Here is a 26,035-nt window from a genome sequence, read left to right on the forward strand (position 1 = left end):
CTTCCCTAAATTAATGCAAGAGAAACTCTCACAAGTCCAAGAAGCACAGAGGACTCCATTAAAGAGAAACCCAAAGAAACCTACACCAAGACACATCATAATTAAAATACCAAAGCTAAGTGATAAAGAGAAAATATTAAAAGCTGCAAGAGAAAAAAAAGTTATCACCTACAAAGGAGCCCCCATAAGGATGACATCCGACTTCTCAACAGAAACACTTGAGGCCAGAAGGGAATGGCAAGAAATATTCAAAGTGAGGTGACGACAGAGTAATGGTGGGGTAGGAAGCGATACCGATAAATCTCCCCCAAAACTCAACAAGATCTTCAACCAGAAACAGAAAAACCTATACTTGGAGCTTCCAGATGCTTCGCAATACACCCAAAGGTATGATTGAGTGAAAAATTGGCTAAATATATAACCAAACCCCGAAGGAAATAGGGAGTAAGAAATGCTCCGCCTTCCTCACTAACCTAAACAGGGCGGCTTTCTCTGGTAACTGTGAATATAGAAACTGAGGCGGGCAAAGGGGGTGAATACATCCAGGCCGCGACACAAATGGCCGAACCAGGCTGTGGCACGGAGATCCAAGCCGAGGAAAATCTGATCCTGTGGCAACCCGGGCAATACAAGCTAACACTCGCGCCAAACCCAAACAAAGAAAGACAAGCGGCGCGGACATTTTACCCGGTCTCCTGGTTGGTGTGCAGTTAGTGGGCGAGAGATTTCTTCCTAAGCCCCGGAAGTGGGTGCCCGTGTTGCCCCACGGAGAGGCAGGGTCAGAGGCCTTTCTGTGGGCCGAGGGCAGAGTCTCTGGGCAGCCCCAGTGCCCTGGGAAAGCCACGCACGGGAGGGAGTGAGAACTAATTCCAACGGTGGAGATTTTCCGTACTGGAGGGTGTTTCACTCAGAGGGAAACGCGGCCGGCCTCATATCCTGGTTTGCGCGCGCAGATAAGGAGTGAGCGATTCCTCCGAGTGCCTCAGCAGTGCGCGCCCATGTTATCGCACAGAGGGGCAGAGTCAGGGGCCTTTGTGTGGGCCAAAGCGGAATCTCGGGCCACCCCAGCGCCTTGCAAAAGCCGCGCACGGGGACGGAGCGAGACTCAATTCCAACGCTGCAACTTTTCCCTGCGGTTGGGGGTTTCACTCAGAGCGTGAGACTGCTGGCCGGATATCCTGGTCTGCGCGCACAGCCAGTGAGTGAGAGTTTCCTCCAAGCGCCCCGGAAGTGGGCGCCCGCTTGTGTTACCGGACAGAGTGGCAGAGCCAGAGGTCTTTGAATGGCCGGAAAGCCCGCCTGATTATGCTAGCAGCTCTGACTGACTGAGCCTTACCCAGAGCCCTGTGCTGAGTGGGAATAGAGTGGGGAGTTGCCAGCTCTTTGAGCCTCTTACTATCCAGGCAGAGGCAGCAGCAACCCCATAGCTGGATTATCAGGCTACTAATTGAGGAAGGAAAGACTAGGAGAAAGGCTCCAGGAACACGGACTCTCTCACTGTCGGAGCCTATAAATGCTAATAGCCTCGACTGCCAACAAGACTAAAGCACAATACATGACATTGCCATAGAGACTTATCAACTGCAAACCTCCACCTGAGCGTGGCAAAGGGGCAAAACCCTGGGTACAGAGTCACCGACCAGGAAGAGGGAGAGAAAAGAAAAAGCAAGAAGATAACCTCTCAAAATCAAGAATAATCTGCAGACTTTATAACCTATCCCATTTTATTATATTTGTTCGTTTGTTTCTCTTATCTTCATTCTTGATACTTTTTTTTTCCTCCTCCAATTTGGCCGATTAACTCTCTACCGGTCTTACTCTCTCCTCTCCTTGAACTACACTACCCATAAGTGTTACATCTCCCATTATCTTTTCTCTTCTCTTTCTTTCTCTCTATGAGGGTTGCACTCCAAAACCCTTAACTCTCTCTCTCTCTCTCTCTCTCTCCTTTCTTTTTTCTTCTTTTAGTGGTTCCCTCTTTTTTTTTCTCTCTCTCTCTTTCTTTTCTCCCTCTATATTAGTTTCTTCCTTTCTCCTTTACATCTCCTCTCATTCAAACCTCAATAACAAACAAATTATCTTATCTGGGACTCAAACTCATGTTTGTGGCATTTTGGGGGGTTTTTACTTCACCTTTTTAACTCACTAGCAGTGCTCCCATCCCTGGCTCTCCATATTATCTAGTTCTTGTTCCACTAAATACAATAGTAATTTTTTAATTTGTCCCCCCATTTTTCCGTTTTCCTCTTAATCCTCTCATCATAACTCTTAGACAACCAACACCTAAAAGCAAATCATTTTATTCTTGACCCAAATTTTTTCCTTATTTGCTTTTTGTGGATCCATACGCTCTTTTTTTTTTTTTTTTTTTTTTTTTTTTGCCCCTTTATTACTTTTCCCCAATTCAGGCCCTCCATCACAGGCATTGTTTGTTATAATTCACAGTCCACCACAAGATTTTATCAAGAAAGAAGGGAGAGGAGAGGAGAGGAAAAAAGGAGGGGGGGAATAATTTCCTTTTTTTTTTTTTTTTTTTTAATTTTTATTTTATTTTATTTTTCTTTATTTCATTATTAATTTTTTTTAAAAAAACAACTCTTCGATTTTTTTAAATTATTTTTTAAACTTTTTATTCTTTATTAAATCTCATTAATACTATCAACAAAACCACCCTCAGATGCCATTAAGGAAGAGAAAATCGAATATCATGGATACAAAAGAAAGAGAGGTAACACAGCTAGATGAGGAAAAATCTATGGAGAAAAAATTTAATATATTGGAAACCTTGGAGCTAAATGACAGAGAATTCAAGATAGAAATCCTAAAAATCCTCCGAGATATACAAGAAAACACAGAAAGGCAATTTAGGGAGCTCAGAAAACAACTCAATGAACACAAAGAATATATGTCCAAGGAAATTGAAACTATAAAAACAAATCAAACAGAGATGAAAAACTCAATTCACGAGCTGAAAAACGAAGTAACAAGCTTAGCTAATAGAACAGGTCAGATAGAAGAGAGGATTAGTGAAATAGAAGACAAGCAACTTGAGGCACAACAGAGAGAAGAAGAAAGAGACTCAAAAATTAAAAAAAATGAGATAGCCCTACAAGAATTATCTGACTCCATCAAAAAGAATAACATAAGAATAATAGGTATATCAGAGGGAGAAGAGAGAGAAAATGGAATGGAGAACATACTCAAACAAATAATAGATGAGAACTTCCCAAGCCTGTGGAAAGAACTAAAGCCTCAAGTTCAAGAAGCAAACAGAACTCCAAGTTTTCTTAACCCCAACAAACCTACTCCAAGGCATATCATAATGAAATTGACACAAACCAACAGCAAAGAAAAAATTCTCAAGGCAGCCATGGAAAAGAAGAATACAACATATAAAGGAAGGCCCATTAGATTATCATCAGATTTCTCAGCAGAAACTCTACAAGCTAGAAGAGAGTGGACCCCAATATTTAAAGTCCTGAAAGAGAGGAACTTTCAGCCATGAATACTATACCCATCAAAGCTATCCTTCAAATATGAAGGAGAAATAAAAACATTCACAGATACAGAAAAGATGAGGGAATTTATCATCAGAAAACCCCCACTCCAGGAATTACTAAAGGGGGTTCTCCAATCAGATACAAAGAACAAAAAAAAACAGAGCCACAAGTAAAAGCTCCAAGAACACAATAAAACCAAATTTAAACTGTGACAACAACAAAAAGAAAGAGGGGGAGAAGATGGAGATTAACAGTAGCAAAGGACAATGGAGTGCAAAAGTACTCACAAAATAGTTCGCTACAATGAACAGGGTAGGGACCCTTTTCATTATTCAAAGGTAACCACCATTGAAAAAACCACCACAGAAGCACATAAGATAAAAAAGATAGCAACAGTGGAAAGATGTATGGAATACAACCAAATAAAAACAAAAGATAGAAAAACGAAAGAGAAGGATCAAACAAGACACAAAACTAACAGAAAGCAAGATATAAAATGGCAATAGGGAACTCACAAGTATCAATAATTACACTAAATGTAAACGGATTAAACTCACCAATAAAAAGGCACAGAGTAGCAGAATGGATTAAAAAAGAAAATCCAACTGTATGCTGCCTACAGGAAACTCATCTAAGTAACAAGGATAAAAACAAATTCAAAGTGAAAGGCTGGAAAACAATACTCCAAGCAAATAACATCCAAAAAAAAAGCAGGTGTAGCAATACTCATATTGGATAATGCTGACTACAAGACAGGAAAAGTACTCAGAGACAAAAATGGCCATTTCATAATGGCTAAGGGGACACTGAATCAAGAAGACATAACAATTCTTAATATATATGCACCAAACCAAGGAGCACCAAAATATATAAGACAGCTACTTATTGATCTTAAAACAAAAACTGACAAAAATACAATCATACTTGGAGACCTCAATACACGGCTGACGGCTCTAGATTGGTCATCCAAACAGAGAATCAACAAAGACATAGTGGCCTTAAACAAAACACTAGAGCAACTGGATATGATAGACATCTACAGGACATTTCATCCCAAAGTGACTGAGTATACATTTTTCTCCAGTGTACATGGATCATTCTCAAGAATTGACCATATGTTGGGCCACAAAAACAACATCAGCAAATTCAGAAAAATTGAAGTTGTACCAAGCATATTTTCTGATCATAAAGCCTTGAAACTAGAATTCAACTGCAAAAAAGAGGGAAAAAATCCCACAAAAATGTGGAAACTAAACAACATACTTTTAAAAAATGAATGGGTCAAAGAAGAAATAAGTGCAGAGATCAAAAGATATATACAGACTAATGAAAATGACAATACGACATATCAGAATCTATGGGATGCAGCAAAAGCAGTGATAAGAGGGAAGTTCATATCACTTCAGGCATATATGAACAAACAAGAGAGAGCCCAAGTGAACCACTTAACTTCCCACCTTAAGGAACTAGAAAAAGAAGAACAAAGACAACCCAAAACCAGCCGAAGAAAGGAGATAATAAAAATCAGAGCAGAAATAAATGAATTAGAGAACAGAAAAACTATAGAAAAAATTAATAGAACAAGGAGCTGGTTCTTCGAAAAGATCAACAAAATTGACAAACCCTTGGCAAGACTTACCAAGGAAAAAAGAGAAAGAACTCATATAAACAAAATCCAAAATGAAAGAGGAGAAATCACCACGGACACCGTAGATATACAAAGAATTATTGTAGAATACTATGAAAAACTTTATGCCACTAAATTCAACAACCTAGAAGAAATGGATAAATTCCTAGAAAAATACAACCTTCCTAGACTGAGTCAAGAAGAAGCAGAAAGCCTAAACAGACCTATCAGTAGAGAAGAAATAGAAAAAACCATTAAAAACCTCCCCAAAAATAAAAGTCCAGGTCCTGATGGCTATACCAGCGAATTTTATCAAACATTCAAAGAAGACTTGGTTCCTATTCTACTCAAAGTCTTCCAAAAAATTGAAGAAGAAGCAATACTTCCAAACACATTTTACGAAGCCAACATAACCCTCATACCAAAACCAGGCAAGGATGGCACAAAAAAAGAAAACTACAGACCAATATCTCTAATGAATACAGATGCTAAAATACTAAACAAAATACTAGCAAATCCAATACAACAACATATTAAAAAAATAATACATCATGATCAAGTGGGATTCATCCCAGAATCTCAAGGATGGTTCAACATACGTAAAACGGTTAATGTAATACACCATATCAACAAAACAAAGAACAAAAACCACATGATCTTATCAATAGACGCAGAAAAGGCTTTCGATAAAATACAACACAATTTTATGTTTAAGACTCTCAACAAAATGGGTATAGAAGGAAAATATCTCAACATGATAAAGGCCATATATGATAAACCATCAGCTAACATCATATTAAATGGCACTAAACTGAAGGCTTTCCCCCTTAAATCAGGAACAAGACAGGGTTGTCCACTCTCTCCACTCTTATTTAATGTGGTACTAGAGGTTCTAGCCAGAGCAATCAGACAAGACAAAGAAATAAAAGGCATCCATATCGGAAAAGAAGAAGTAAAGGTATCACTTTTTGCAGATGATATGATACTATACATCGAAAACCCCAAAGAATCCACAAAAAGACTACTAGAAACAATAAGCCAATACAGTAAGGTCGCAGGATACAAAATTAACATACAGAAGTCAATAGCCTTTCTATATGCCAACAATGAAACAACTGAGAAGGAACTCAAAAGAATAATCCCCTTCACGATTGCAACAAAAAAAATAAAATACTTAGGAATAAACATAACAAAGAATGTAAAGGACTTATATAATGAAAACTATAAACCATTGTTAAGGGAAATCGAAAAAGATATAATGAGATGGAAGAATATACCTCGTTCTTGGCTAGGAAGAATAAATATAATCAAGATGGCTATATTACCCAAAGCAATATACAAATTTAATGCAATTCCCATCAAACTTCCAATGACATTTTTTAAAGAAATAGAGCAAAAAATCATCAGATTTATATGGAACTATAAAAAACCCCGAATAGCCAAAGCAATCCTAAAGAAAAAGAATGAAGCTGGGGGCATTTCAATACCTGACTTCAAACTCTATTATAGGGCCACGACAATCAAAACAGCATGGTATTGGCAGAAAAATAGACACTCAGACCAATGGAACAGAATAGAAAGTCCAGAAATAAAACCACATATATATAGTCAAATAATTTTTGATAAAGGGGCCAACAACACACAATGGAGAAAAGAAAGCCTCTTCAATAAATGGTGCTGGGAAAACTGGAAAGCCACATGCAAAAGAATGAAACTGGACTACAGTCTCTCCCCCTGTACAAAAATTAACTCAAAATGGATCAAAGATCTAAACATAAGACCTGAAACAATTAAGTACATAGAAGAAGACATAGGTACTCAACTCAGGGACCTGGGTTTTAAAGAGCATTTTATGAATTTGACTCCAATGGCAAGAGAAGTGAAGGCAAAAATTAATGAATGGGACTACATCAGACTAAGAAGTTTTTGCTCAGCAAGAGAAACTGATAACAAAATAAACAGAAAGCCAACTAAATGGGAAATGATTTTTTCAAACGACAGCTCAGATAAGGGCCTAATATCCAAAATATACAAAGAACTCATAAAACTCAACAACAAACAAACAAACAATCCAATAAAAAAATGGGAAGAGAATATGAATAGACACTTCTCCCAGGAAGAAATACAAATGGCCAACAGATATATGAAAAGATGCTCATCTTCTTTAGCTATTAGAGAAATGCAAATCAAAACGGCAATGAGATACCACCTCACACCTGTTCGATTAGCTGTTATTAGCAAGTCAGGTAACAGCAAATGTTGGAGAGGCTGTGGAGAAAAAGGAACCCTCATCCACTGTTGGTGGGAATGTAAAGTAGTACAACCATTATGGAAGAAAGTATGGTGGTTCCTCAAAAAACTGAAAATAGAACTACCTTATGACCCAGCAATCCCTCTACTGGGTATATATCCCAAAAACTCAGAAACATTGATACGTAAAGACACATGCAGCCCCATGTTTATTGCAGCATTGTTCACAGTGGCCAGGACATGGAAACAACCAAAAAGCCCATCAATAGATGACTGGATAAAGAAGATGTGGCACATATACACTATGGAATACTACTCAGCCATAAGAAATGATGACATCAGAACATTTACAGCAAAATGGTGGGATCTTGATAACATGATACGAAGCGAAATAAGTAAATCAGAAAAAAACAGGAACTGTATTATTCCATACGTAGGTGGGACATAATAGTGAAACTAAGAGACATTTATAAGAGTGTGGTGGTTATGGGGGGGAGGGGGGAATGGGAGAGGGATAGGGGGTGGGGAGGGGCACAAAGAAAACAAGATAGAGGGTGACAGAGGACAATCTGACTTTGGGTGATGGGTATGCAACATAATTGAACGACAAGATAACCTGGACTTGTTATCTTTGAATATATGTATCCTGATTTATTGATGTCACCCCATTAAAAAAATAAAATTATATAAAAAAAAAAAAAGAAATATTCAAAGTAATGCAGAACAAGAACCTACAACCAAGACTACTTTATCCAGCAAGGCTATCGTTTAAAATCGAAGGAGAAATAAAAAGCTTCCCAGACAAAAAAAAACTCAAGGAATTCATTACAACCAAACCAATGCTGCAAGAAATGTTAAGGGGCCTGTTGTAAACAGATCAAAGTTGGAAAAGAATATAGCAAAAAAAGGAATACACCTTTAAAGAAGAAAATGGCAATAAACAACTACATATCAATAATAACCTTAAATGTAAATGGATTAAATGATCCAATCAAAAGATATAGGGTAGCTGCATGGATAAGAAAACAGGACCCATACATATGTTGTCTACAAGAGACACACCTTAGAACAAAAGACACACATAGATTGAAGGTAAAAGGATGGAAAAAAACATTTCATGCAAACGGAAATGAAAAAAAAGCTGGGGTAGCAATACTTATATCAGACGAATTGGACTTTAAAACAAAGGATATAGTAAAAGATAAAGAAGGCCACTACATAATGATAAAGGGAGTAATCCAACAGGAAGATATAACTATTATAAATATCTATGCACCTAATATAGGAGCACCCAAATATATAAAACAGACTTTGATGGATTTAAAGGGTGAGATCAACAGCAATACTATAATAGTAGGGGATTTCAATACCCCACTAACATCACTAGATAGATCCTCAAGAAAGAAAATTAACAAAGAAACAGCAGACTTATTGGAAACACTAGATCAACTTGATTTAATAGATATCTTCAGATCCTTTCACCCTAAAGCAGCAGAATATACATTCTTTTCAAGTGCTCATGGTACATTCTCTAGGATAGACCACATGTTAGGGCACAAAAGTGCTCTCAACAAATTTAAGAAGACTGAAATCATATCAAACACTTTCTCCGATCACAACGGCATGAAACTAGAAATGAATCACAGCAGAAAAGCTCAAAAATTCTCAAACACATGGAAACTAAATAGCAGGGTGTTAAATAATGAATGGATTAAGAATGAGATCAAAGAAGAAATAAAAAAATTCCTAGAAACGAATGACAATGAGCATACAACAACTCAAAATTTATGGGACACAGCAAAAGCAGTGCTGAGAGGGAAGTTCATAGCACTACAGGCACACTTTCAGAAGCTAGAAAAAGCTCAAATAAACAACTTAACCCTGCACCTAAAAGAATTAGAAAAAGAACAGCAAGTAAAGCCCAAATGTAGTAGAAGGAAGGAAATAATAAAGATCAGAGCAGAAATAAATGACATAGAGGCTAAAGAAACAATACAGAGGATCAATGAAACTAGGAGCTGGTTCTTTGAAAAGGTAAACAAGATTGATGAACCTTTAAGTAGACTCACCAAGAAAAAGAGAGAGAGGACTCAAATAAATAAAATTAGAAATGAGAGAGGAGAAATAACAACTGACACAACAGAAATACAAAATATTGTAAGAAAATACTAGGAAGAACTGTATGCCAAAAAACTAGACAACCTAGATGAAATGGACAAATTCCTTGAAACATACAATCTTCCAAAAATCAATCTGGAAGAATCAGAAAACCTAAACAGACCGATTACACCAAATGAGATCGAAACAGTTATCAAAAAACTCCCAACAAAGAAAAGTCCAGGGCCCGATGGCTTCACAACGGAATTCTACCAAATATTCAAAGAAGAACTAACTCCTATCCTTCTCAAACTATTTCAAAAAATTCAAGAGGAAGGAAGACTTCCAAGCTCCTTTTATGAGGCGAGCATAATTCTGATTCCAAAACCAGGCAAAGACAACACAAAGAAAGAAAATTATAGGCCAATATCTCTGATGAATATAGATGCTAAAATCCTCAACAAAATATTAGCAAACCGGATCCAACAATATATGGAAAAAATCATACACCATGATCAAGTGGGATTTATTCTGGGGAGGCAAAGCTGGTACAATATTCATAAATCAATCAATGTGATTCATCACATAAACAAAAAGAAGGAGGAAAACCATATGATAATTTCAATAGATGCAGAAAAAGCATTTGATAAAATCCAGCACCCATTCATGATCAAAACTCTCAGCAAAGTGGGAATACAGGGAACATACCTCAACATGATAAAAGCCATCTATGAGAAACCCACAGCCAACATCATACTCAATGGGCAAAAATTAAAAGCAATCCCCTTAAGATCAGGAACAAGGCAGGGGTGCCCCCTTTCACCACTCTTATTTAACATAGTCCTGGAAGTCCTAGCCACAGCAATCAGAGAAGAAGAAGAAATAAAAGGTATTCAAGTTGGAAAAGAAGAAGTAAAACTATCATTATTTGCAGATGATATGATATTGTATATAGAAAACCCTAAAGTCTCAGTCAAAAAACTACTGGACCTGATAAATAAATTCAGCAAAGTGGCAGGATATAAAATCAATACTCAGAAATCAGAAGCATTTTTATACACCAACAATGAACAGTCAGAAAGAGAAATTAAGGAAACAATCCCCTTCACAATTACAACCAAAAAAATAAAGTACCTAGGAGTAAACTTAACCAAGGAGACTAAAGACTTGTACTCGGAAAATTACAAAGCATTGATAAAAGAAATCAAGGAAGATACAAACAAGTGGAAGCATATACCGTGCTCATGGTTAGGAAGAATAAATATCATTAAAATGTCTATATTACCCAAAGCAATCTATAAATTCAATGCAATACCAATTAAAATACCAATGACATACTTCAAAGATATAGAACACATATTCCAAAAATGTATATGGAACCAAAAGAGGACACGAATAGCCTCAGCAATCTTAAAAAAGAAGAATAAAGTGGGAGGTATCACACTTCCTGATATCAAGTTATACTACAAGGCCGTTGTACTCAAAACAGCCTGGTACTGGCATAAGAACAGGCATATAGATCAATGGAACAGAACAGAGAACCCAGAAATAAACCCACAGTTCTATGGACAACTGATATTTGACAAAGGAGGTAAGGAAATACAATGGAGTAAAGACAGCCTCTTTAACAAATGGTGTTGGGAAAATTGGACAGCTACCTGCAAAAAAATGAAACTAGATCACCAGCTTACACCACTCACAAAAATAAACTCAAAATGGATAAAAGACTTAAATGTAGGCCATGAAACCATAAGCATCTTAGAAGAAAACATAGGCAGTAAGCTCTCGGACATCTCTCGGAGCAATATATTTGCTGATTTATCTCCACGGGGAAGTGAAATAAAAGACAGGATAAACAAATGGGACTATATCAAACTAAAAAGCTTTTGCACAGCTAAAGACAACAAGAACAGAATAAAAAGACAAACTACACAATGGGAGAACATATTTGACAATACGTCTGATAAGGGGTTAATAACCAAAATTTATAAAGAACTTGTAAAACTCAACACCAGGAAGACAAACAACCCAATCCAAAAATGGGCAAAAGAGATGAATAGACACTTCTCCAAAGAGGACATACAGATGGCCAATAGGCATATGAAAAAGTGCTCAACATCACTAATCATTAGAGAAATGCAAATTAAAACCACAATGAGATATCACCTCACACCAGTCAGAATGGCGCTTATCAACAAAACAACACAGAATAAGTGCTGGCGAGGATGTGGAGAAAAGGGAACCCTCCTGCACTGCTGGTGGGAATGCAGACTGGTGCCGCCACTGTGGAAAACAGTATGGAGATTCCTCAAAAAACTGAAAATCGAACTGCCTTGTGACCCAGCTATCCCACTTTTAGGAATATACCCCAAGGACACCATAGAACGGCTCGAAAAGGAGAAATGCACCCGCATGTTTGTGGCAGCATTGTTCACAATAGCGAAGATCTGGAAACAGCCCAAGTGTCCGTCAGAGGACGAGTGGATTAAAAAGCTTTGGTACATATATACTATGGAATACTACTCAGCCATAAGAAATGATGACATCGGATCATTTACAATAACATGGATGGACCTTGACAACATTATACGGAGTGAAATAAGTAAATCAGGAAAAAAAAAAAAAAAACTAAGGTGAATCCATACATAGAAGGGACATAAAAATGAGACTCAGAGACATGAACAAGAAGGTGATGGCAACAGGGGTGGGAGGTTGGGGGAGGGGGAGGGGTTGAAGAAGGAGAGAGGGGTTAGGGGAGGGGAGGGGCACAAAGAAAACCAGATAGAAGGTGACAGAAGACAATTTAACTTTGGGGGAGGGGTATACAGCACAATCAAATGTCAAAATAATCTAGAGATATTTTCTCTCAACATATGTACCCTGATTTATCAATGTCACTGCATTAAATTTAATTAAAAAAAAAAAAGAAAAAAAAATGCTCTTATTTGGCCAAGCTATCAGGAATTCTCACACGCTGGGAATAAAAATCAGTACAATCTCTATTGAGGAGAATATGACAATAGCTACAAAATTGTGCTCAACAATCCCATTCCAGGAATTCATCTCAAAGATCCACAGGCAAAAATATGGACACACAGTCCATCTAAGACACCTAGTAACAGGAATGGCCTGAAGCAAAGCCGTGGTGGTCAGGAGGGGTCTGGCCGAATAGTGATGGCGCGGCAAGAATCAGGACACTGACGGTCGTAACAAACAACAAGCCAGCGCAGCACGCTGCAGGGTCCCTTGGTGGCACGGTCCCCAGAGCATGTTACTAACTTAACCCACAGCAAAGCAGATTACAGCATTCATACACTCAGTATCATCAGAAAGATGTTAGTACCAACCTGTGTATGTAGACATGTATGTTTGTATCTGTACATGTAGGTAGAATGGGACATTTTGAAACACATCCTATATGATGATATGTATGATACAATCTGCTTTCCTGATATTACAATAGGAGAGTAAACCAAAATTTACAAGGAACGGTCATAGTGCTTGACATGAACAGAGATGCGTTGAGTACAGTGCTGTTATTCCGGCCCCCCATCTGTGCAAGCTGCTGGCCGCCTCTCTGTCCTCAGATGTGTTTTGATGGGGGGAGGTTCTTGTTCTTCACATTTAATTTCTATCAGTCACCTTCCGAGAAAGATCCTGTTGGACATCGATGGGAAAGCTGGTTAAGTTCGGTGGCAATGGTGGACCTTACAATGCTGGGCTTTTACACGAGTCCCCAAGAACACGATTATCCTCCAAAAATATAACCCAAGGTGTTTCTGCTCTGACACCCCAGCCAGACTGAAGGCTGTTACCCCCGGTTGTTTCTCAAACAGGGGACCAGAGAGGCTGGTCGGGTCCTGAGGAGCACTGGCCTGCCGCTGAAAGTGGCTGCAGGCGCCGGAAAGGCCGCTCTCCGACATGGATGCGGGCTGGACAGTCTGCTGGTGACACGCTCTGAGTGGAGTTGAATCACAGTCTCCTTTTCTTTTCAATAACTTCTTTTGATGGCTATAATTATTTATGACTTTCAAAAGGCAGAGTGATTTATTCAGGATTACAAATTTACATCCAAAGCACACGTGACTGCCAGCAAACACTCCGTCCGACTTCAGCTTCTGTGCACGCTGTCTGCCCGTTACAGACCGAGTTATTCCTGAGGACTGTGTACACACGTGTGCTCCACAAGCTACAGCCTACCACATGCAGCCACACGTCGAAAGGATCATCTACCATCACCACTACGATTTATCCCAGAAATGCAACCTAAGAAAATCAGTGTAATACACTAAGTTTATAAAACAAAACAACAAAAAATAGCCCTCGTTTATCTCGATTGATGTAGAAAAACCTCAAATCCAAAGTCCTCTGATGATTAGAAACTCTCAGAAACTATGAATGCAGAGGTCTTCATTTATAAAATACCCAAACAATATTTATGAAATATTTATGAAATACCCAAAGCTAACATCACAGACAATGTTGAAGGACTAAAAAACCTTTCCCCCTGAAGTGAAGAATAACAACACAAGGAGGCCCACTTTTTTCCACTTCTGGTCAACATTTCACTGGCATTACTAGCCTGAGAAATCAGGTGAAAAAAAAAAGAAAAGAACAAGGGAAATTGGAAAATGTGCTCCATTAGCAACACCTTCCATCGCTACATCATTATTGTTACAAATTCTTGTGAGTGTGACAATTCTGTTCTATTTAGTTTTTATTAACCCACTTCTGTCCATATCTTGAAAGACTTGTAAATATGGGTGAAGTAACCCATGATTATACGTGCTCAAATGTATACTCAATAATGTTGTTATAAATGTACGAACAAAATAACTCAATGATTATTTCTCCAAAAAATCTATTTATTTAATGGAGAACTCCTTAGGTTCAATAATATTTGACTAAAAAGCCATGAGTTGTATGTTCAGCGCTAAAACCCTGTCATGCTTCTCCTTATGACTCAGGAAGGAAGACACACATGTGCAATTCTCTGGAATAGTGATTCAAAAGTGGTGAGGAAAAGGAACCCTACCAAAACATTCTAAATTAAAATCTTTGGTCATTGAGTAGTTTTCCAAGCGACTGATTCCAGGATAGGAACCAAATGATCATTTTCCAAGCTGTCTTATTTATCAGTAAGTTCCCATCAAACACCTGACCAGGCAGTGGCGCAGTGGATAGAGCATCAGACTGTGATGAGGAGGACCCAGGTTCAAGACCCTGGGGTGCCAGCTTGAGCATGGGCTCATCTGGTTTGAGCAAAGCTCACCAGCGTGGACCCAAGGTCACTGGCTTGATCAAGGGGTTACTCGGTCTGCTGTAGCCCCCCAGTCAAGGCACATATGAGAAAGCAATCAATGAGCAACTAAGATGTCATAACAAAAAACTGATGATTGATGCTTCTCATCTCTCTCCGTTCCTGTCTGTCTGTCCCTATCTATCCCTCTCTCTGACTCTCTCTCTGTCTCTGAAAAAAGAAAAACAGTTCCCATAAATCCAGTGTTACCCTAAATACAGTTTCGCGGTGTCTTATTCCAACCAGGTTGTCATAACAAAAGTCACAGACGTGGTGGGTCTGACAACCGAAGTTGAGGGCTTGATGTATATGGTCAAGATGCTGGCAGAGCAGGATTCATTCAGAAGCCTCTTCTGTGGGCTCATAGGTCACCCCCCGATGGCCATGTGCTCCCCTGAGCTCTTCTCTGCATGTGAGGGACGTGGGGAGGGAGGGTTGAGGGCAGAAAGCTCTCTGGTGTCTCTTCTTTACGGACCCCGTCCTATCGAGTCAGACGCCCACCCCAGTGATCTCACTTAGCTTAACACCCTCCTTGAAGGTCCACTCTCCAAACACAGTTCATGATGGGTGACAACTTAAACAGAGATGAATTGGAGGTGGAGGAATTAGGGGTGGGGGTGGGGAGGGCGGGGACACACATCAGCCCATAGCAAATAGGTATACTTTCCTAGGTGACACCTTTTTAAAAAGATTACTATATACATACACATTTAAAAGTTACTTAAAACACAGAAAAATAAGGAGGAGACCAAGCTGAGGATGGAGAAAGTGACCCCCCCAAGAGCAGATGATCAGCAAGCCCGTCTTTGGCGCGATCATCAAAGGGGCCCTGTTGAAGGGATTGCATCTGAAGTTATCGGCACATCTGAAGGCAAACAACCCAGCCGTAAAACACAAGGCTTCCATTTGCTATAAAAATAAATTTGGAGGCCGTGCATTGCTGGCAGAGCTACGTGAGCACCGTAGTTCAGGACTCTTCATGGCACCGGGAACGTCTGTCTGTGCTCCCCTGTGAGTTGCTGCAGTCACATTACTTTATAGCTCAAGTGAGCGGAGGCGCCTGGCCTGGGACGTAATAAACCCACCCGGACGGAGAGAGCCTGTGGGAAATCTCACAGCAGCACTCCCTCCACACCTGATTTCCTCCCAATAAAATCATGATCCCACGACAGGTTTGGAGAGCTATCAAAAGTATTGTTTCACATCACCGTTTCCATATTCATATCTCCGTAAATCACCCGAGGATAACACTCTGCACAGAGTGGGAGCCATTTCCCTGGGGAACGTAAATTTTCACCCTCTAAATTAAAAGTTGTGTGGAGAGCATCCCAAGCATGTCAGATGTCGCTTTATTGACAGGAAAAATGATTTTTTTTTTCTGACGAGAATCACCTCCTTTGAGTGAAAGCACGCTGCTCGTGACAATTACACTGTACATAAGATGAGTCGTGCTTTTCCAGACACCGCTAGATGAAACACAGCAGGTGTGGGCCACTTGCCTCACACCCACTGGCACGTGGGAGGAATATTGTCGTTTTTCTCCTTGCAAAAACACTTCCTGGGATTGTGATAGTTTACGGCGTAAGGAGGATGTTCATAGCTTTGAGGTCTGGCTATCCAAATTGTGTGTTTTCCACCTGGGTTTTAAGAATTGCCTAGGTGACCCTGGCTAGTTGGCTTAGTGGTAGAGCATTGGTCTGGCGTGTGGAAGTCCTGGGTTCGACTTCCAGTCAGGACACACAGGAGAAGTGCCCATCTGCTTCTCTACCCCCCCTTGCTTCTCCTTTCCTCTCTCTTCTCCTCCCACAGCCATGGCTCAGTTGGAGCAAGTTGGCCCCGGGCGGGTGCTGAGGATGGCTCCATGGCCTAATAAATGGCTCCAGTTGCAGCAAAGCAAGAGCCCCAGATGGGCAGAGCATCGCCCCCTGGTGGGCTTTGCCGGGTGGATCCCGGTCAGGCGCATGTGGGAGTCTGTCTCTGCCTCCCTTCCTCTCACTAAAATAAAAATTTTAAAAAAAGAATTATATAGGATCTGTGAAGACGTGTGACTTAACTCTGAGGAGCAGCAAACACAGTCAGGCTCCAAGAACAGGGGCCAGACATTCAAACAGCTCACAGGGCTCCACCCAGTGGGTTCGTTTACAGGGAACTTCCACACAGCTGAAGGCACAGCAGGAGGAAGGGGTGCAGCCCTTCTCAGGGGGGTCTGGACGCTTCCAGGTGCAGACCCAGGGTCCCCCTCAGGGGTGCGGCCTGTGCATTGTACCTGGTTTTCCATGTACACACCTGGTCAACAACAAGGCTCCCCAGCCTCACCTCCACTTACTGCTGTGCATCTGCTGGGAAGATCCCCAAGCGTCCGCTCACACCCTTCCTCCCCCGCCTGCTGTCAACCATCCGGTGACGGCCTTTCACCCAGTTTCCTGGAACTGTCACACGTTCCCACCCTCCCGAGGGACCCGTTGTGACCAGTCCTTTCCCTCAGGCACGTCTCTCTCCGGTAAAGGGACATCAGTTTGCACCCGGACACCAATGTCACTCGAGGCTCTCTCAGGGCGGTGGGTCCCTGGTGATTCCAGCAGATGTGTCATTCCCAAGGAGCACTTCTCATTTGAGTGCCGCTTGGGTATCTATGTTGGACCTCAGAGATCTGAGTGCCCCTGGATGACAGGCGTCACGCAGGTACGAGCCTTCCCCAAATAAACGTCAGTGCGAAGGTGCCGCAGAGCATCCAGTCGCTGCCCACGGGGACATGGACCCTCACGGTGCCACCTGCCCAGTCACCCCTGACCTGACACAGGCTGCACGTTGCCACACATCCCATCCTTTGACCACTGTCCTTCATCCACAACAACATGGTCTGTACCCATTAGGACACATGGAACCATGAGGAGTCCAGCATGAAACAAGAGCCTCTGTATGTCCTTGGATTATCTGATCAATTTCTTGGGAACTTGTCTTTACGGAAGCTGGCTGGGAAGCACCAGGGTGGGTGGTGTCTGTCCTCTGTCGTCCAGGAGTCAGGCAGGCACCGCCGCCTCACCTCCCGAGGGAGACGACGGGAGACATTTTGCGGAGGAAGGAGCGTTTCCTCCTGGGAGGTGGGAACGTGATGTTTTGGATGGCACTCCAGTGCCAGTGGGGGGAGGGACGTAAGGACGCAAAGGTAGATGCCCCCCTCACCCCCACGGGCCCTTCGCCTGATCAGGTCCAGACTCATTGTCACCCCTTCCGTGAAGTTGTTCCCCGGCTGGCTCCCTGGACACAGGTGGCTCCTTGCAAGCCGTCAGTGCGAGCTTTTCCTCGGGTGACACACTTCTGCCCGCCGTCCTGTCCTTCAGTTCTGGGGGACTCCTGGGGCTGCCACTGCCCGAGGCGCTCCACCATCTTTTCCTCAGCTTTCTAGTTCTGCAAAGCCCTTGCTCAGAAGAGCCCACATTCAGCGCTTCCGTGGGCTTCACTTACTAAGTGGACCCTGTGCCATGACCTGCAGGCTAACACATCAAAGGGCCATTCTTTCATATATATTTTTTAAACAAGAGCTAGGACACTTCCTGATTTGAAAGTATATTTCTTCCCTACGTCCCCTTCCCAATTTCCATGATGAACACCAAAAAACCTTGGCCAGAATTGATCAGGGAACCGCTGTCACAGGTTTCCGTATAGAAAACTTACTGAAGCTTATATATCGCGAAACAGTGAACATTTAAACATTTAAAGGGGGTCCTCAGGGTACAACACAGCTCCGTTCCTGTGACAGTGACATCATTCAAGTTTTGGTGTAAGTCGAAACACACCCTAGCCTAAGTCACTCACCTATCCTAACAAAGTTGTTACATCATCGTTTAGAACATAAAAACACAACTAAGCCAGAGAAAAAGGAGAAGGACATAAATATACTGTACTGTACACTGGACTGCGTATTCTGCCACCGCGTGCCACCAAACTAGTTAGCCCACGTAGTTCTGTAAGTATGATGTTAACGGTGTAAGTTGAGACACTCGTGTTAATTTTTTAAAGTGGTCATGAGAGTGAGCTTTGTAAACTCGGAACGTCGTATGTCAAGACTGTCATCTGGACACGTCTTCATCAGTGGAGTAGTTTTGAATTATTAATGTTACCTTGTTGCTTTCCTTATATTTATTCTCATCACAATCTTAGCCCGGTAACTTTTGCTTATTTCATTTTTAGATGTTTGCTCTTTAACCTAATTTGCAAATCTATCAGGCTTACCAGAATTACTGTCTATCATATAAAGTCTTACTTCTGATATCAAAAGTCTTTTATATATCTACAGATAATACCCATGAGAACCACGCATTTCTGAATGAAGCAATAACCGGTTGTGAGTTAATCTCATTTTCTCACACAATGTATAAACAATTACATGTTAACCAATATCTTGGATTTAATAACTCTGTTGCAGTGAGGATTTAATTTTTTTATTGACTATTATCTGCTAATGTGTATAATGGTATTTTCAAATCAAAGTCTGAAATGTGGAGAAGAACCGTTAAGTCTATTCTTGTACCACATTTCTGCTGTGTCTTTTCCAGAGAACTTCTGACATGTTGTAATCAGGTAAAACCAAGTCTCTTTGAAAGAAATTTGTCCAGATCTTTTTTAAAAATATCTTTTTATTCTTCTCCTTGTTCTTGGCTAGCCCTTAATACCATAATCTCACCAGTAAATCATTTTGACAGTCGCAACTGTGGACATAACTTATCAACCAGTAGTTGTTAAAAAAAATCTATAGATTCATCAACAAAGAAGGCATACCTTCTCTCTTTTTCCCTCATTGCCAAAATTTGCTAATAAATGTATCTTGCCAGGTTTACTTGATGACTTATAACAGTGCCATGAGGTCAATATTTCAGATATTTTTTTTCTTTTTGGTTTGTCTCACAATTCCCAATTTCTGAATCAGTATATGCCTTTCATAACAACAAAAGGAAATGTCTTGAATAATGGATAGCCATGCTTTCGAAGGGGAAAATATTACATTCCAGGTAACCGTAGGCATTGGCCTAAGTATAGTTTTATTCTTGTCAGAGTAATAAGCAAGAGCCCTTTATGAGTTGTTCTTAGGACTATCAGTCAGTGATTTCTGACAACATGTAGACTAAATAAGAACACACTAATTAAATTTGGGACCAAAACAGTCTCACATTTATCATTTAAAAAAAAAAAAAAGCTTATCTTGTGTAAAATAACAAGACAAATAAGCTTATTAAAACTTGTATTTACAATGGAGAGATCATCCATCCTCACACAGAAACTGCGTTCCCAGAACCGTAACAGATCTGGTAAGCCACATCTTCTGGAGACATCCATTTAATGACTGGATAATTTATTCCAGCAATAATAAAATTGTTAGATAAAGGGATTACTATACTACTATTCCTTTTGGACTTACCTTGGACCATTCTCAGTGTTTCTTGAAACCCCTAACATATTAAGACAATTTGACTTGGAGGAATGCTGGACCCCCTTTTAAAGGGTATGTTATTCAGCATGGTTGCTCTGATAGGGACTTTAAAATAACCATGGGTCAAGCTCAATAACTTCTCTCTCAGCTCACAGTTCTAAGTAGGCGTCCAGCATGGCTTTGACGGGTCCGTGGAGTTGAAGACCCAGGTCCCTCCTGTCATGTGTAAATGCCTTTCCTAGAGTGCTGTCACACGTAAGAGATGCTGCCATCTAAAAATACGGCAGCGGCCCTGGCCGGTTGGCTCAGTGGTAGAGCATCGGCCTGGCGTGCGGGAGTCCCGGGTTCGATTCCCGGCCAGGGCACACAGGATAAGCACCCATCTGCTTCTCCACCCCTCCCCCTCTCCTTCCTCTCTGTCTCTCTCTTCCCCTCCCGCAGCGAGGCTCCATTGGAGCAAGGATGTCCCGGGCGCTGGGGATGGCTCCTTGGCCTCTGCCCCAGGCGCTAGAGTGGCTCTGGTCGCGACAGAGCAACGCCCCAGAGGGGCAGAGCATCGCCCCCTGGTGGGCAGAGCGTCGCCCCCTGGTGGGCGTGGATCCCGGTCGGGCGCATGCGGGAGTCTGTCTGTCTCTCCCCGTTTCCAGCTTCAGAAAAATACAAAAAGAAAAAAAATTAAAAAAATAAATAAATAAAAATAAAAATACGGCAGCGATGGGTGAAAAGGAATAGATTCAACGGGGAACAGCTCTTAGCTTCTGCCAAGGACCACTCTTCGGGCAACCAAGGTGCTCCTTATCCACATCTCCACAACTCCCACAGGGATTAGGTCTTTTACCATAGAAACTCTCTCCATCAGGCAAGTATCACGGTCTCCAACTCGCATCTAAGACCAGGTCGTTGAGTGTTACAGAGACATTTGTATCTGGCGGCACAGGCATGAACTCTCCCGACTCTTAGAAGGATGGCCAATTTGGGGATATAGTACTAAAGTGTGGGAAAGTTATTTAACAGGAAATTTATCAAGACCAAGTGTCCATTTCCAGCTGACCATATCTATGACCTCACAGCTCTGTGAAGCTCTCTTCCCCCCTGTATGACAACTCTTCACTGAAGTCCATCTCCCTTTGCAGGTAGGTTGGCTTCTCTGAATATGGGGGAGACACCCCCGTGTGGCTGAGGTAGAGCACTTGATTTGTATGTGACAGGGTACAGTCCAGCCCACCAGGGTTGCTGTGGAAGACCCACCGAGCAATACTTTCGGACTATCTCTTTTCTCCTTCTTTGCCATCAGTTGGCCTTTGTCCTCACTCTACAAGAGGCTTGTGACCGCCATGTAATCTAGTCCCAGAATAGGATGTGATGTGGGAAAGAAGGGCCAGTCCTTTTCCTTAAAAGTCACAATGCTCAAGTGACATGTGTCCCCACTTATTCATATCACAGTATCTGGATGTAGTCATGTGGCACAAGACACAAGCTATACCCAATGTCACAGGCACTGGGACATAAGTAATGTTCACTGGACAGATGTGAGCCCATCCCAATTTTAGTTTACTATGATAGAAGAAAAAACAGATTTAAGGGGTGAGGAGCAGAAGGCAACTAGTAGTCTTCACAATGAAAGGGAGGTTTTTCTCAAAAATCTCAAAGTTGCTAATATCTTTAGAATTATCACTATACATAGATGAATTAAAAATAAAACTGCACATCAATTCTTGATGCTTTGGCTCTTAATCAACTGTAGGAAAAAGGAACCACATGTTTATTAATATAAACAAAGCTATATAACCAGTTAAATTTTAATTTTCATTTTAATATAATGTGATGGATGACATTGTTTGTCAGTGTCACCTATGCTGGTAATAATGGTAAAATTATGTAGCCTCGAGCACAATTATAGCCTTCATTGCTTTCCATATGTGATGAAGTAAGTAAAACCCAGGAAATGCCTGTGTGTATAAATACACTTCATTAAATACTAATGAAGTCAACGCTTATTTGCAAATTAGGGAAAATAAGAAAATCCCTTCGAATCCCAACACATTTTAAGTCATCCATTTTCAAATTTCATTCTGATGATCTATGACTTAATGTAAAAGCTCTGTCTCTTCCACTTTAGAAGGAATGAGCAGTTCATGCTAATTATCTGGAAGACGAGACCATTTTTTACATTCTGTTGATCATATTTCAGTCTCTCATAACGAACCATTCCCAAGTAGCGCAGGGCAAATCACTACACCTCTCATTCTGAGGTCCGCGTTGCGTTGGACTGCACTGTGGAGAGATTTCTGGGTTGGGCTCGCTCTTACATGTCCCATAAACACTCAGACCTCTCATCACTGTTTTGCCACTGGAACTAGAAAGTAGAGCTTAGTCCACCTGTCATCGAGAATCTCTTCTGGACAAAAAGGATGCATCGGTTCCATAAGACATTTACATTCAAGACAATCTCACACTTTGCGATCCTTGATTTCGTGTCCAAATTTGGTGGTGAAACAGTGGAAGCATTTCACTATAGCTAGAAGATTTTTTTAAATGTTCACGTACTTAATATGTGAGAACATTTCTAGATAATATAAAATTTCTACTAATAGGATGCAAAGGAAATGTTCTCTGTTGTTGTTGTAGGTGGTTGGCAATTGGTAGTCAAAATGTGAGCTGGCACTCAGATGTGCTAGGTGCTTGAGACTCTATCTGAGCCGGTTGTCTGTAATTATACTGCAGGACTATATTAAGATTTTCAGCATTTCTGGTCAGATGTGGTTTTGACTGATTGCATCCTCATGGTCCTGAGTCTGGCTGGAAAGAGTCTGGCCGACTCGTGGAGCAGCACACGTGGGACGTTCTCTGTGGGCCGTATCTCTGCCGCCTCTAGGGTTGTGACACCCACTCACTTCTGACACAGATGGAAGAAAAAACTTGACAATGTGTAAAGAGGAGTTAATCAATTTTCCCTCCTGAAAATGGTCTCAGTCCCTCTGATTTAAGTTTGCCTGTCTATGGAGTCCGATGATTTCATTCAAGGACATAGAGACAACATTCAATTTGCGGTCAGTTTAAGAAGCTTTCTCGTGGTCATGTTGTTAGCTACAGACTTGAGGCTGACGTCGGCAAAGAGGAAGCATCAGTAGTAATTAGTATAGTGTGCAACGAGGTGGAAAAGGTTGGAAATCACTGTGCTAGGACACTACAACCTCACCACCCACAACGGCTGCCCATCATGGCAGCCCTGGGGTCATGACACCCCCCTGGGTAGGTGAGCGCCCCAGGCCCTACTGGTGGGTGATGTTACTGCCTACAGCTTCAGAGCACAGAACAGTCCTGATCTATGCTGCAGAGTCACAGCATCATGACATCACAGCGTCATGACATCTCACCGTCACAGTGACAACAGCGGCTCCAGTGACGTCACGAGGCGACAGGCTAAGCTTAGTTATGAGCATGGGGGACCCCCCTCCCATGATGTGGCTGGCCCCTGACATCTGCGTTGCTGTGCGATGCATGACTGTACACAAATGTTCCTGCTTTAGATGCCATGAATAACGGAGGTAGGGAAGGAGGGAAGAGACAGGGGAAATGGTACAAAGCAATCCTGGTTCATGGCTTTAGCACTGGAAGATGACCTAATGGAGCCCAGGGCTGTGTGCTCCACCCCCAGCTACAGATCCTGAAAAGCGACACACACAGTTCAGCGCACGACAGCGTCCTGTCTGAGAAGACCCTCTCAGCAGCCGCATGTCAACCTCCCGCCATGGCCTCTTACGTGGGCTTTAGTGACCAAGCCCAGAATCTTCTCCCAACCTCCATGCATTCTGTCCCTTGAACCTGCATTTCCCCCCAGTGCCCCAAACCCCCAGTCTGCACCCCTAGTCCCTCAGCATCTGCCGTCCCCCTTCCCTCCCAGCTCCTTGCGTGTGGCCCTGCTCTGCCCACTGGCAGAGTCTACATAATAAAAGTCCAGGGGTTCCTTCAGGAGGGACACAGCCTTCCGCGTCGGAAGAGGGGGAGGCTCTACAGTGCTCCGCTCAGCGGAGCTGTCGTGTCTTCTCACGACGGAGGGCTGGTTAACAGTACAGCCTTTCGTGTCTGACGCACCTGACACTGAGACCCTATCAAGTCGTTTGTTGACTACAGAGCGGAGAGAAGTCCTGCTCTTTCAACTCGAAATACTGAAAGCTTGGTAACGAACTCACGGGTGGTTGTGAAGGAGGTTACACGATATAAAAACAGGACATCTGCCTCCAGCACCTAGCATAGAGTAGGTGTGCACCAGAAGAGCCAGCTGAAATAGTAATTAAGCCCACAGTCACAGTTGTGTAGAAATCCCCGCAGCACCCTAGCGGGTGGGGTCAGCGTGGGCAGAAAGGCTGAGCGCCTTCTTGCTCCCCAGACTCTGAGGTAAGAGATGGTGGGTCCAGGTCTGTCTGTGGTCCCGCTATTGGAGGAGATGAGGCTTGCTCAGGAGTTCTCACAGGTGTGGACCGTGGGCACAGCCCGCGCCTCTCCACATTGTGCCCTCTGCTCCACCCCACTCCCCGGGCAGAACACATCCTCCAGAGATCCTGACTCTCTCCTCCTGAGGCAAGGTGAGCAGCTGCCTTCCCTCTGTGCTCGTCAGACAAACACAGGGGTTCTCAGTCACCCCAAAGACCTTCCTTCCTTCCAGAGGGCTCTGTGTTCCAGGTGCCACAGGTGAGGGCGCAACGGGGGAGCCCCCCTACCTACCACGTGCTGCCAGGGTCTCTCCTCACTGCAGCTGGACTGGCGCTGCCCTCCGCCCCCCCCCCCCCGTGTGCCGATCACCCCTTTTAAATCAACCCGCTTTCCCTCGGAGCCTGAAATGCATCCCAGGCCCCCCTATTCCTATGAGTCAGACACCGCTCGCTCGAACGCTGGAGACAAACTGACCTGGAAGCAAAGTGGACGATGACTCAGCACCCAAAGGAAGCTTTCACGGCCTCATGGGGAAGAACCAAGGGTCAGTCATCTCCCTGCGCCCTCTAAGCAATGCCACCATGCTCAAGGTGACAGCCCCGTACCCTGGGCCACCACCTGTGCCTCTAGGGGACCCCCCGCTGCTGGTCCTCGGGGACCCTCTGCTGGCCCGCCTCCTGGAGTCCCTGCAGAGTCAGTGTTGTGCCAGGTGCGCCACCAGGCTGCGTGGTGCTCCTTTAATTGGAAACAGCTGGCTCTCTCCTCCTTCCAGTCCTGCATGTGCTGTTTTCCTGCTGGTTACAGCTTATCTCCAAAAGGGAAATGGTGCCAGCCAAACAGACAAGAGTGGAGATGGGGCCCCAGGGGGCAGGGGAGAGGCTGGGGGGGCAGGAGGAGAGTGTGGAGCAGGGGGCGTCCCCTCGGGCACATTTGCAACCGCTCAGCCACAAATCCGCCCTCAGGAGGCCCCACCCTCCGCGACACCTCCCACATAGTGTATCTGTGCCACTTGATACGCTGCTAGCTAGCGTGTCAGTATCTCTCCTCTGTCCTAACAGCGGTCCTCCAGGAGGGACCAGCGCCTGCCCGCCCCTCCTGTGTGGTCACACACATAGCCAGGTGGCTCCTATATTCCAGCCGCCTGGCCACAGTGGCTACATTTTCCACTGCTTGCCCTAGAAAAGTGCGTGGATAGCACCTGTCAGACGACCCTGCCGCTGGCTCCTCTCAGCTCGGCTACTGTCAGAGCGAGGTGCACACACAGGCTCTGCCAGGTGGGGAGGAAAAGCCTCGTTTCCTCCCCGCCTGGCAGTGGCAGATGGGTGTGCAGGAGGCCAGGAGGCAGTGTGGGCACCCTCCCGCAAGTCGCCCGCAGTGGGGCTGCTGGCAGCCCGGAGGGT

The 26,035-nt window shown here is 42.9% G+C and overlaps 1 long non-coding RNA gene across 1 annotated transcript in view; it reads right to left on the minus strand.

The window, feature by feature from the left end:
* Positions 1 to 25,343, minus strand: part of LOC136389121 (uncharacterized) — a 52,678-nt gene extending 27,335 nt beyond the window's left edge. Inside the window, exon 1 of the long non-coding RNA XR_010748273.1 lies at positions 25,110 to 25,343. This is a non-coding gene — a long non-coding RNA (uncharacterized lncRNA). The remainder of the gene's footprint in view (positions 1 to 25,109) is intronic.
* Positions 25,344 to 26,035: the final 692 nt, after the last annotated feature.

The sequence above is a fragment of the Saccopteryx leptura genome, chromosome 1, assembly GCF_036850995.1.
Source record: "Saccopteryx leptura isolate mSacLep1 chromosome 1, mSacLep1_pri_phased_curated, whole genome shotgun sequence".
In the NCBI taxonomy this organism is placed as follows: Eukaryota; Metazoa; Chordata; class Mammalia; order Chiroptera; family Emballonuridae; genus Saccopteryx; species Saccopteryx leptura.